Below are 10,882 nucleotides of genomic sequence, written 5' to 3' on the forward strand. Positions count from 1 at the left end.
GGAGATCTGTTTCACAGTACCAAAGATCAATAGTTGCTCATAGCTCTTAACGTATGCTGTTTTAGAGCCCATACTTGAGTTTTTTTTGTTGCGGATGATCATTCTCGTCATATCCCTGAATACTGACAATCACTTCTGAAACACCTCGTACTTATTTTTCAAGATAGTCTCCTTTAAAATCATTACATTTTTGCATTCGTTGTAACCAGCCCTTAAAACAGTGAGGCGTAAAGCACTTCAGGAAACAGGTCCCGCTAGTGATGAAAATTGACTACACACATTGTGTCTTTAATTTCCGGAAATAAAACAAATCATAACGGGCTAGGTAGGTCAGGGCTATATGGTGGGTGGTCCATGGTGCTGAACACTTCGGCATCCAGATACTCATCCATTAATATTGCTGCATGCGATGATGCGTTATCATGGTGAAAATTCATTTTTTTACCAACCCTTTCAAAAATTTATAATAAAAGGACATTTGTGTACCGGTTGGCAGTCACGGTACGTCGCTTCCAGTCCTGTAGGAACATAGAAGCAAAGTAGCCCGTTTAAGAAAAAAAAGCAACTGTTTTATTGCCAACACTGTTAAATCGTAGGTCTTTTGTGGGCTTAGCTTCTGTTCGAAAGACCCAGGAGGCCAATTAACGTCCATTTTCAGGATAGTAACAATGAATCCAAGATTCATCACCAGCAACGATATTCGAAGCCAGATTTGAAGTAGCACCTTCGAATTTTTCCGCAGTTTTTCTGCGTCGATCTGCTTGTTGTTATTTTTGATCGGGAGTCAGTTTGTGTGGAATTCATCGACGACAGTCTTTTCTCACGTCTAACAATTGCCCTAACTGTTGATATATCTCAAGAACACGTTTTTAAAGATGTTGAAACGTAGGTAGTGGGCTCTCAATAAATGTTGTACTATTGCAAGTGATTTGGCTGCCTTTTCACCTTTTTCTGCTCGAAAAATACTTTACAATTGTTGCCTTCAGCCTTCTTCAAGATTTTAATGATGTAAAATGCTTTGGGTTTTGCTCATATCAGTGTCGCCCGAATAAATCCATAAGATGTCCGTCGCTGTACTTTAAGCACTGCTCGAACAGCGGCAATATTTTCATCAGTAACAGCAGTTATCGGACATCCATCACGAAATTCATCACAAAGAGGAAACCGATCTCTTTCGAGTTCTCTGTACCAATAATAAATTGTTGTCACATGGAGGCTGCTCGGCAAATGCATTTCGGAGCTGATCTTCCCATTGTTTAGATGTGAACGATGATCCAAAATCTTAGAAAATCAGAAGTCCGGGAAATATTTATTTAGTCGAATTCATTTTTGTTGCCCTCAAAATCTTTAAATAATGAAAAGTACAAAAACTATTAGATCAAATCGAACAAACTTTACGGCAATCAACAAGGAAAACATTAGACAGTACCAGTGTCACTCGTGCAATAATAGCTCAGTATTCTTTTTATTATTAGTGTCATTTTATAGGCTACGCTTATTATTTTATGGACCTCACACTGTTCGTGTGGTTTAGTCTGGTATAAATACAAAGTCTCTATTCCCGCAGCAGCGTAACCTGATGCCTACGTTCTTCATGCATTTAGAAGCAATGGACAACAAATACATAACATTTACACGAAAGACTTTAACACAATTAGGCGTCATACGACACAATTTCATGTGTTTGTATGTGCCTCAGCAGCGCTGTTGGATTATTAGATACTGCACAAGAAAAGAATTAAAAATGTACTGCTTGTGAATCAACGTCAGTCACCTTCACATGCCTTCTTCAAACTGAACGTAATACTTCCACAGCAATGGCGGTTTTAGTGCACTCTGCAGACGCTCTCTACGCTTAGATGATTAAAAATATATTTCAATAAATGACATGTTTAGTTAGAAAGCAGGACTCACCCAGTTTCCATAACTACTCATTAATGTTAATTTTCAATACAACACAATACACTTATTTTCGAATTCTAAAACGAGCGTACGTCAATATTTTATCCGTGTAGTTACAGTCGTTTTATTAAACAAAATATCGGTCACATCAATTTTCACAGCTCTAGCGTGAGATTGCATGTTTGAAATCCAGCAATTAAACGGGTTGTTATTTGAATATAACTCGTCGTAATCTCGTGGACAATCTAACTGCGAATTACTTTAGCTGTTTTACATCCCCGCAGGGATGTGTGAATAAAACACACACACACACACACACACACACACACACACACACACACACACAATCAACAAACGCTGGTGGTGCTACCCCAGAGAGACGATAAAAAGAAGTCCTTGTGCTGTAATTCGAATTACCCGCTGGCTTTGATTCACAGTACACTAACGGATTAAAGTCACGGGATAGAGATAGGCACGTCCACAGATCGTAGTAGTATCTCCCATAAAGGGTATAAAAGGACAGTACACTGGCGGAGATGTCATAGATGTCATTTGCACTCGCGAGATTAGAATGAAAAGGTTTACGGCGTCACTGTTGTTCAAATGGCTCTGAGCACTATGGGACTAAACTTCTGAGGTCATCAGTCCTCTAGAACTTAGAACTACTTAAACCTAACTAACCTACGGACATAACACACATCCATGCCCGAGGCAGGATACGAACCTGCGACCGCAGCGGTCGCGCGATCACAGACTGAGGCGTCACTGTGGCCGTACTGCGGGAATTGGCAGATTTTAAACGCGGAATGGTAGTTGGAGCTAGACGCATGGTACATTAGATTTCGGAAATCGTTGGCAAATTCAATATTCCGGGATACACACACTCAGAAGTGTGCAGAAAATACCAAATTTCAGGCACTGCCTCTCAACACGCACAACACAGTGGCCGACGGCCTCCACTTGACGACCGTTTGCATAGAATCGTCAGTGCTATCAGACAAGCAATACTGCGTGACATAAGCAGAGAAATCAGTGTGGGACGTACGACGAACGCAGCAATTGGGACAGTACGGCGAAATTTGGCTACGGCAGCAGACGACCGACGCGAGTGCCTTTGCTAACACCACGACATCCCCTGCGGAGACTCTCCTGAGCTCTTGACCATATTGGTTCTGCACTGGCAGGGGACGGCTATGGAGGCAGCGTGGCTCAGTACTTCTGCAGGAGACTTTGAGGCGTAGCGCCGTATAACGATCCTGCCTTGGAAGCAGTTAAGTGGGAGATGTGTCTCTGAGGTGGATAGTGACAGATAGTGACGCGAGACTGGACGCGCACCTAGTTTATGTGTCAGCCGATAGAGGACAATATTGGATAGGGGACTGATTTAGTTTCGATTGTGCCCACTAGAGTGCACTAAAGCAATATAATGTTTTTCATAAGCTGTTCTGGTTTTTTCATGAAGTGTTATTATGTCTTTTTGTGTATGTAAAATGTTATAAATGTGTTTTAGCAATATGAATGAGGCGTGAGTGTGGTTTAAGGTTAATATGAAGATAATTGTTTAACGAGTTGTGTAGTAGGATTTAGTGTGAGAACGTTTCGAAGAAGTATGGATATGAACAAAGCGGATTTTTGTAGAATAGATTTGTAAAATAAGTTTATGGTAAAGGGAAAGTTAATTAAGGTATAAATAAGAACAGTAAATAACTTTATGCATAAGCAAAACTTCAGCATATTAGATAATTACGTCGGTAATAAGTGTTGTTGTGAGGTTTACTATTTTGCGATTGGTTATGGATGAAAAGCGCGGACTGACGCGGGAGAATGTTGTTTCGCTATTGGCTGTTGAGTGAACTGACCAATGGCAAAGCAATATTCTTCGCGCGCCTTTCTCTGCTGGTAGAGAAGACTTAGAGTATTCTAGAGAGGAGTCGAGGCCTAGGCATGAAAGAGATCGGACGTGTGCAGTGGTAGTTCCGATGAAAATAATAAGTTGCCGGATCTAGCATTGTTTCATACATCAAAAGTGTTGGAAACTGACGGCATAATTATTCCGATGTGTGTGTAGAAATTTCGGAATTTTTAAGTGAATTTTGTGACGAGAAAAGACATATATTCCGCGTGGCGTATTGAGCTGGTCGGTGGCTAAAAACTGTGACTGCATTTGGTGCCGACAGACTTAATATTTGGCGAGCGTTCTCAATCATAAAGAATTAGTATTTTTGTAGCTATTATGTTTTCGGGTAATGCAACACCATAAACTTGCTAACGTGAGTGAAAGGGATTGTGAGTGACTGTGTTAAGACTAGCACGGGCTTGGCAGTGATACTTGTTCACCAAAGTTTCAGAATATATTAATTGAGGACAAAATTTCCAACCTTTCATTTCGTGTTTCTCCCGAAACTTAGATTAGTGAGCTTAATTGCAGCGTGGTTCACGTCGAAGTACAGTAGGTTTCGCTCGGCTTCCCTACTGATGATCTGCTGAGACAATGTTCACAGGTAGGTGCAGGTCCGTCGTAAATGGACGGAAAGAGCCGCGCCGCCGCAACTTCCAACGACTCGCTGAGTCCACGCCACGTAGAATTGCTGCACCACTCTGAGCAAGAGCAGGTCCGATGCGATACGATACAAGGTGTCCCGCCATTTTCATCTCCTCTGTGTGTGTCGATTGCAGGTACGAACTCGATGTATCTGAAACATCTTTGACTCTTTACCGAACATATCTAAATATTTCGTTGTTGCGTGACATAGTCTGGCGACAACAGCTTCATTTTCGATAATATTTATCGAACAATTCAGAAAACTATACCCTAAGCAGACGAAGTCGCTTTGGATACTTGTTAACATATCCTGTATAAATGTCGGATTCGGAGCTTCGTGTAGACGACAAATAACAACATGTACTGGAAGACAGTAGATCTGCTGCGTGGTCGTCCGCACAGGCCGTGTTCTATGATTTTGATTGCTACACATATCAGAGTGAAAATGCTATTGCAGACGAGCGATATTGGAAAACTACCTAGTTCTACGAAGGCAATAACCTGCAACAATATACTGTACTTTCCGTAGTGCGCAATTGAACGTAAGCACACTGAAAATTTCATCATGAACATTCTTCGTAGAAGTATGTTAATGACAAAAACAACGTCTTCTCACACAATGCATATGAATGACATTAACCAGAAAATTATTGTGACAGTTTTGTATTCTAGGGTAAAAGTTACTTTTATTGTCAGATAATTATAAACAGTTATTCTATACCAGAAGGAAGCACTGTCTTTCTTATAGAACTGCTGCGGAGGGAATAGTTGTCGGTGAGTTCTCTTAAGCAGCAAAACTGTGTCAGCAGTCGCCGCTTGTTACAGAAATTTTTATTACGAATCTTACGTCGATAACACATTAGCCATGTTGTCTTAAAGATACTTGAGTTTGTTTGCTTATTTACAACATATGCACGTAATATGTTTGACAGTGTTTGTTTAAACTGAGTTGCCACTCAACAAAATAATAATTTTCAAAGAGTGAACCTGTGGGCTCACAAATCTCGACCAACCAGCAGACCACAACGGCAAATATCTGCATCTAATGTGCGGATGGGTTTTCCTGCACTTGCCTTTATTAAGATACATTTGCACTCGTGCGTAGAAACGTGTCTGATAAGAATAGGAAAGTTTCCCTCTGTACTTGTAGTCTGTAGGAAGAGCGGTTGAAGCCCACTTCATCTATTACTAAACGAAAACCACGGTCTCACTTGTGGGTTGCCTATAGACGGGTTTCAGGGGCAAGGAAAACCTGATTTTCAATATTTAATACAATTATTGACAATGTTAAAAAAATCCCACTTATGTTAAATCTTTAAGACATTAAGACAAGTACTTCATATCTGCAAGGTGCAGCTAAATTCCCTTTACAAACTTTGAGGATAAGTTCCTTATATAAAAAAAGAAAAAATGTGTAGTAAAGACGGGCTCTAAAGTGCGTATTTTAAGAGCTGCGGACACCTGTTATCTTCGATACTGCAAAACTTTCTCTTGTACTGCAAGTCCTTTGTTTTCCGTATTTGGGGAGGAGGTAGTATGGACCAAAACAAGAAAAAATGTCCAGTAAGCAAGGACTCCAAAATTTATTATCTTAAAAGCTGTGAACACTTGTTCAATAGAAGAGATGTGTTTACACTAACGGAGAGAAAGAGCTCATACCTCTTAAGGTAAGAATTTTGGAGTCCTCCCTTACTGGACATTTCCTTCTTGTTTTGGTGTAAGGAACCTGTCCTCAGAGTCTGTTCGTCTTGAGGCAATGTCACTCATCACACGAAATCATCCAGATTTTATTCTTCCACTATTTGACAGTGAAAACAGTTACTGACTTCTGACAAACATTACACATGATTTCAAACCTTTATGGAACTCTCTCTCGCTTACATCAAACTCATCTCCAACTTCGTCCGGCCAAGCCTCGGAAGGCCCAACAATACCGACCAACCACCGTGTCATCCTTAGCCGGTAGGGGCTGTTGAGGGGCATGTGGTCAGAAGAGTGCTCTCCCAGCTGTTGTCAGTTTTTGTGACGGAAGTCATTGCCCTCAGAAGGGCCGAGTGCATCCAGGTTGCCAACAGCATTCGGTAGAGCCGGACGGTCACCCTTCCAGGTTCTGGCCCCAGCCGGACAGGTTGGGTCTGAGCACTATGGGACTTAACTGCTGAGGTCATCAGTCCCCTAGAACTTAGAACTACTAAAACCTAACTAACCTAAGGACATCACACACATCCATGCCCGAGGCAGGATTCGAACCTGCGACCGTAGCGGTCATGCGGTTCCAGACTGTAGCGCCTAGAACCGCTCGGCCACACCGGCCGGCAGCCGGACAGCGCTTAACTTCGGTGATCTGACGGGAAGCGGTGTTCCCACAGCGACAAGGCCGCTGGCCTCACGCTTACATGCTTAATGCTAAATATTTCACTCATGTAACCCATTTCTGAAGTAGTCACCGTTAGAAAATGTTTTTAAACGAGAGATTAAGATGTCTTTGAAGACTCAGGGGTTTACTGGAACTCTATAATACTCTCCGCTGTTCAGAAAAAGCATGCAGACTGTGGGATGTCTCCCTAAACTACATCACAATCGTTTCCTTCCACCTATGTATGAGCAAGTGTCAGGACTTGAACCTAAGAACGATAATGAAGTACAGGCTGCAGTTTAATATGCGAATTGTATGTGTACAACGAAAGTGTATTTAACATTTTGTAAGACAAAGGCAAAAATTACTTTTTAAATAAAGGCTTTTGTATTCCAGCTAAAGTCTGGGTTTATGTCGTTTCATTCCAATTGGGTCCATCTCCGCCTTCATCCGTACGACCTCAGAAGTTCCTTCCTTGCGCCCAATAAAGAACGTACAAGGGATGTAGAAATTATGTTTCATGGGAATAATATTCATTATACTGCTGTGTTAGTTGTGCAGAAATTGTGGTCTTATAGCCTGAACTAAGATGGGCTTATAGAACTGCTTAGAGAAAGATATAGAGCGTATTTATACATGCCAAACGGCGTAGGTGCCGAAATACATATTGGGTAGATATTGTGGTATAAAGATTGCAATCTCTACACAACAACAAAAAATATCCTTCCTCAGACACACAGAGCAGAAAGCCTAGAAAATTGCCTATCAGATAATGAGCCCCATGTGGGGGGGGGGGGGGGGGGGGGGAATAGGCCGTCGTTTGGTTTGACAACAGAAGATAAACTATTGACATGTAGATGTTCAAACGGCCTGTGTTATTTACACCACTGTTCTGTCACATTAATGTGGCCTCCTGTCAAAAGCCTGAACAACCACCTTTTGCAGCATGAATCGCTTCAAGACGTTCAGGAAGAGAGTCAGAGAGGTTCTGGAAGGTACCAACAGGATGTGGAAGCACTCCAACTCCAGTGTCATGACGATCTGCGCTAGGTTTACCGGTTGAGGATCCGTGCTGCGAACATCCCGATCGAGGTGATCCCACAGATTGTTGGTGGCAAAGGGAGTACGGCAAAGTCATCCTGTAGCACTTGGAACCACGTCTGTACTCAGTAATTGTCTTGCTGGTAGATGCCGTCATGCCGGCGATAAACAAACTGCATATGGGGGTTGATAGAATCGCCAACGATGGACAAATACTCCCGTTGATCCATTGTGCTTTTCAGAATGCTGACATCACGCAGGAAATGCCTCCGGTCTGGACTCTTCCGACGACTGTTGCAGGGTGTTCGCCTTCAGAGGCCGACTGTCCAGTGGACCATAATGCGTGGTTCATCTGAAAGGGCCACCTGCCGCCACTCGCTGGCGGTACTGGCGTGCAAATTCCAGTCTTCGTAGCCGATCAACAGCAATCGACACGGATTCATGGATCAGGTGCCCGATGCGGTGGCCCGCACGCATCAACCTTTGCTGACAGGTCCTTGAGAAGACACTGCTGGTAGCTCCTCGGTTCAAATACCCGGTCAGTTTCTCGACAGCTGCGCGTGCTTTCGCCCCGGGACATCTCTATAGCCGTCATCCACTCGTGTCAACTATGGCCGATGGTGCACCACAGTTGCGTCAGATAGTGTCTTTTTATCACGCATAGTATACTTTAACAACTGTGCCATACGAGCAGTTGACAAACTTAGCCGTTTCGGAAATGCTTTCACCCTTGGCCCGAAAGTCAATGGCCATATCCTTTTGGTCGTCAGATAATCCGCTCAGTTTCCACGCATTATGACAACGACTGCGATGTTTTCCGCGTCCCCCGTGCACGCTTTATTTGCCCTCCACTGAGTGGTTATGCTCGTTGACGTCGGATATAGACGGTGGTCATATTTGACTGGACCATGTGGTTGTAAAATGATTCATATGGTATTTTATGTACAGAATGGAGAATCCCCACACTTTACGCCATTGGATTTATAAAATCCTTATCAGTTAACAATGTCCCTGAAAGGAGGTGTTGTGGAAAGTGACAGCTAAGACAATGAGATGGGTCCGAAAGCCACGTTCCACTGCAAGAGGACGGTGAATGGTATGTATCACTGAATTCCGTGTCAGTGTACCTACTTGAAGCTGGCGGACCACCGCCTACGGATTCCGAAGATGCCTGAATGTAGGCGATACAAAATTCCAGCCACAAAGAAGTTTGTAAGGCAGATTTCAAACATTGCTTTACGATCAACTGTTCACACCACTGCCACTGACATCTTAGCACTTACTTAGCAATCATATACAACCGCTCGCTCACCGATAGATCTGTACCTACAGACTGGAAAATTGCGCAGGTTGCGCCAGTGTTTAAGAAGGGTAGTAGGAGTAATCCATCGAACTACAGACCTGTATCATTGACGTCGGTTTGAAGTAGGGTTTTGGAGCATATATTGTATTCAAACATTATGAGTCACCTCGAAGGGAACGATCTATTGATACGTAATCAGTATGGTTTCAGAAAACATCGTTCTTGTGCAACGCAGCTAGTTCTTTATTCGCACGGAGTAATGGCCGCTATCGACAGGATATCTCAAGTTGATTCCGTATTCCTATTCCGGAAAGCTTTTGACACCATTCCTCACAAGCGACTTCTAATCATGTTGCGGGCTTACGGGGTATCGTTTCAGTTGTATGACTGGATTCGTGATTTCCTGTCAAGAAGGTCGCAGTTCGTAGTAATAGACGGCAAATAATCGAGTAAAACTGAAGTGATATCAGGTGTTCCCCAGGGAAACGTCCTGGGACCTTTGCTGTTCCTGATCTATATAAATGACCTTGGTGACAATCTAAGCAGTTCTGTTAGGTTGTTCGCAGATGATGCTGTAATTTACCGTCTAGTAAGGTCATCCGAAGACCAGTACCAGTTGCAAAGCGATTTAGAAAAGATTGCTGTATGGTGTGGCAGGTGGCAGTTGACGCTAAATAATGAAAAGTGTGAGGAGGTGATCCACATGAGTTCCAAAAGAAATCCGTTGGAATTCCATTACTCGATAAATAGTACAATTCCCAGGGCTGTCAATTGAACTAAGTACCTGGGTATTAAAATTACGAACAACTTCAGTTGGAAAGACCACATAGATAATATTGTGCGGAAGGCGAGCCAAAGGTTGCGTTTCATTGGCAGGACACTTAGAAGATGCAACAAGTCCACTAAAGAGACGGCTTACACTACACTCGTTCGCCCTGTGTTAGAATATTGCTGCGCGGTGTGGGATCCTTACCAGGTGGGATTGACGGAGGACATCGAGAGGGTGCAAAAAAGGGCAGCTCGTTTTGTATTATCACGTAATAGGGGGACAGTGTGGCAGATATGATACGCAAGTTGGGATGGAAGTCATTAAAGCAAAGACGTTTTTCGTCACGGCGAGATCTATTTACGAAATTTCTGTCACCAACTTTCTCTTCCGAATGCGAAAATATTTTGTTGAGCCCAACCTACATAGGTAGGAATGATCATCAAAATAAAATAAGAGAAATCAGAGCTCGAACAGAATGGTTTAGGTGTTCGTTTTTCCAGCGCGCTGTTCGGGAGTGGAATGGTAGAGAGATAGTATGATTGTGGTTCGATGAACCCTCTGCCAAGCACTTAAACGTGAATTGCAGAGTAGTCATGTAGATGTAGACTAGCATTTATAAATAACTGTTCTCCATATAAACAGGGGAGACGTGACATGTAAGTAGTACGTGTTTGCTTCAGTATGGTTGGCTGTGTGAACGGGTGTTTTCCACCATGAATTTAGTTTGCAGTGACTTTGTGTCTGGCCTACATTTCTTTTCATACAATCTATTCATTACAGTAAATCAGTTGTGCACATCCGTTTTATATTGATCTATACGTATTTCGGAGTGAAAACCACTTCTGGTTTCCAGTATTTATTTGTCCCCTTCGTTATGACCAGTTTAAGCAATCGCTCCAGTTTATTGCCAACCTTATGGATTTTGTGTCTGCTTCACAAAGCCTCCATCTCCAGTGTTCGGATATTGAA

The 10,882-nt window shown here is 42.7% G+C and overlaps 1 protein-coding gene across 2 annotated transcripts in view; it reads left to right on the forward strand.

The window, feature by feature from the left end:
• Positions 1-10,882, forward strand: part of LOC126292223 (G-protein coupled receptor moody) — a 1,247,805-nt gene that overhangs the window by 824,847 nt on the left and 412,076 nt on the right. The window lies entirely within an intron of this gene.

This window comes from Schistocerca gregaria, chromosome 9 (assembly GCF_023897955.1).
Source record: "Schistocerca gregaria isolate iqSchGreg1 chromosome 9, iqSchGreg1.2, whole genome shotgun sequence".
NCBI lineage: Eukaryota > Metazoa > Arthropoda > Insecta > Orthoptera > Acrididae > Schistocerca > Schistocerca gregaria.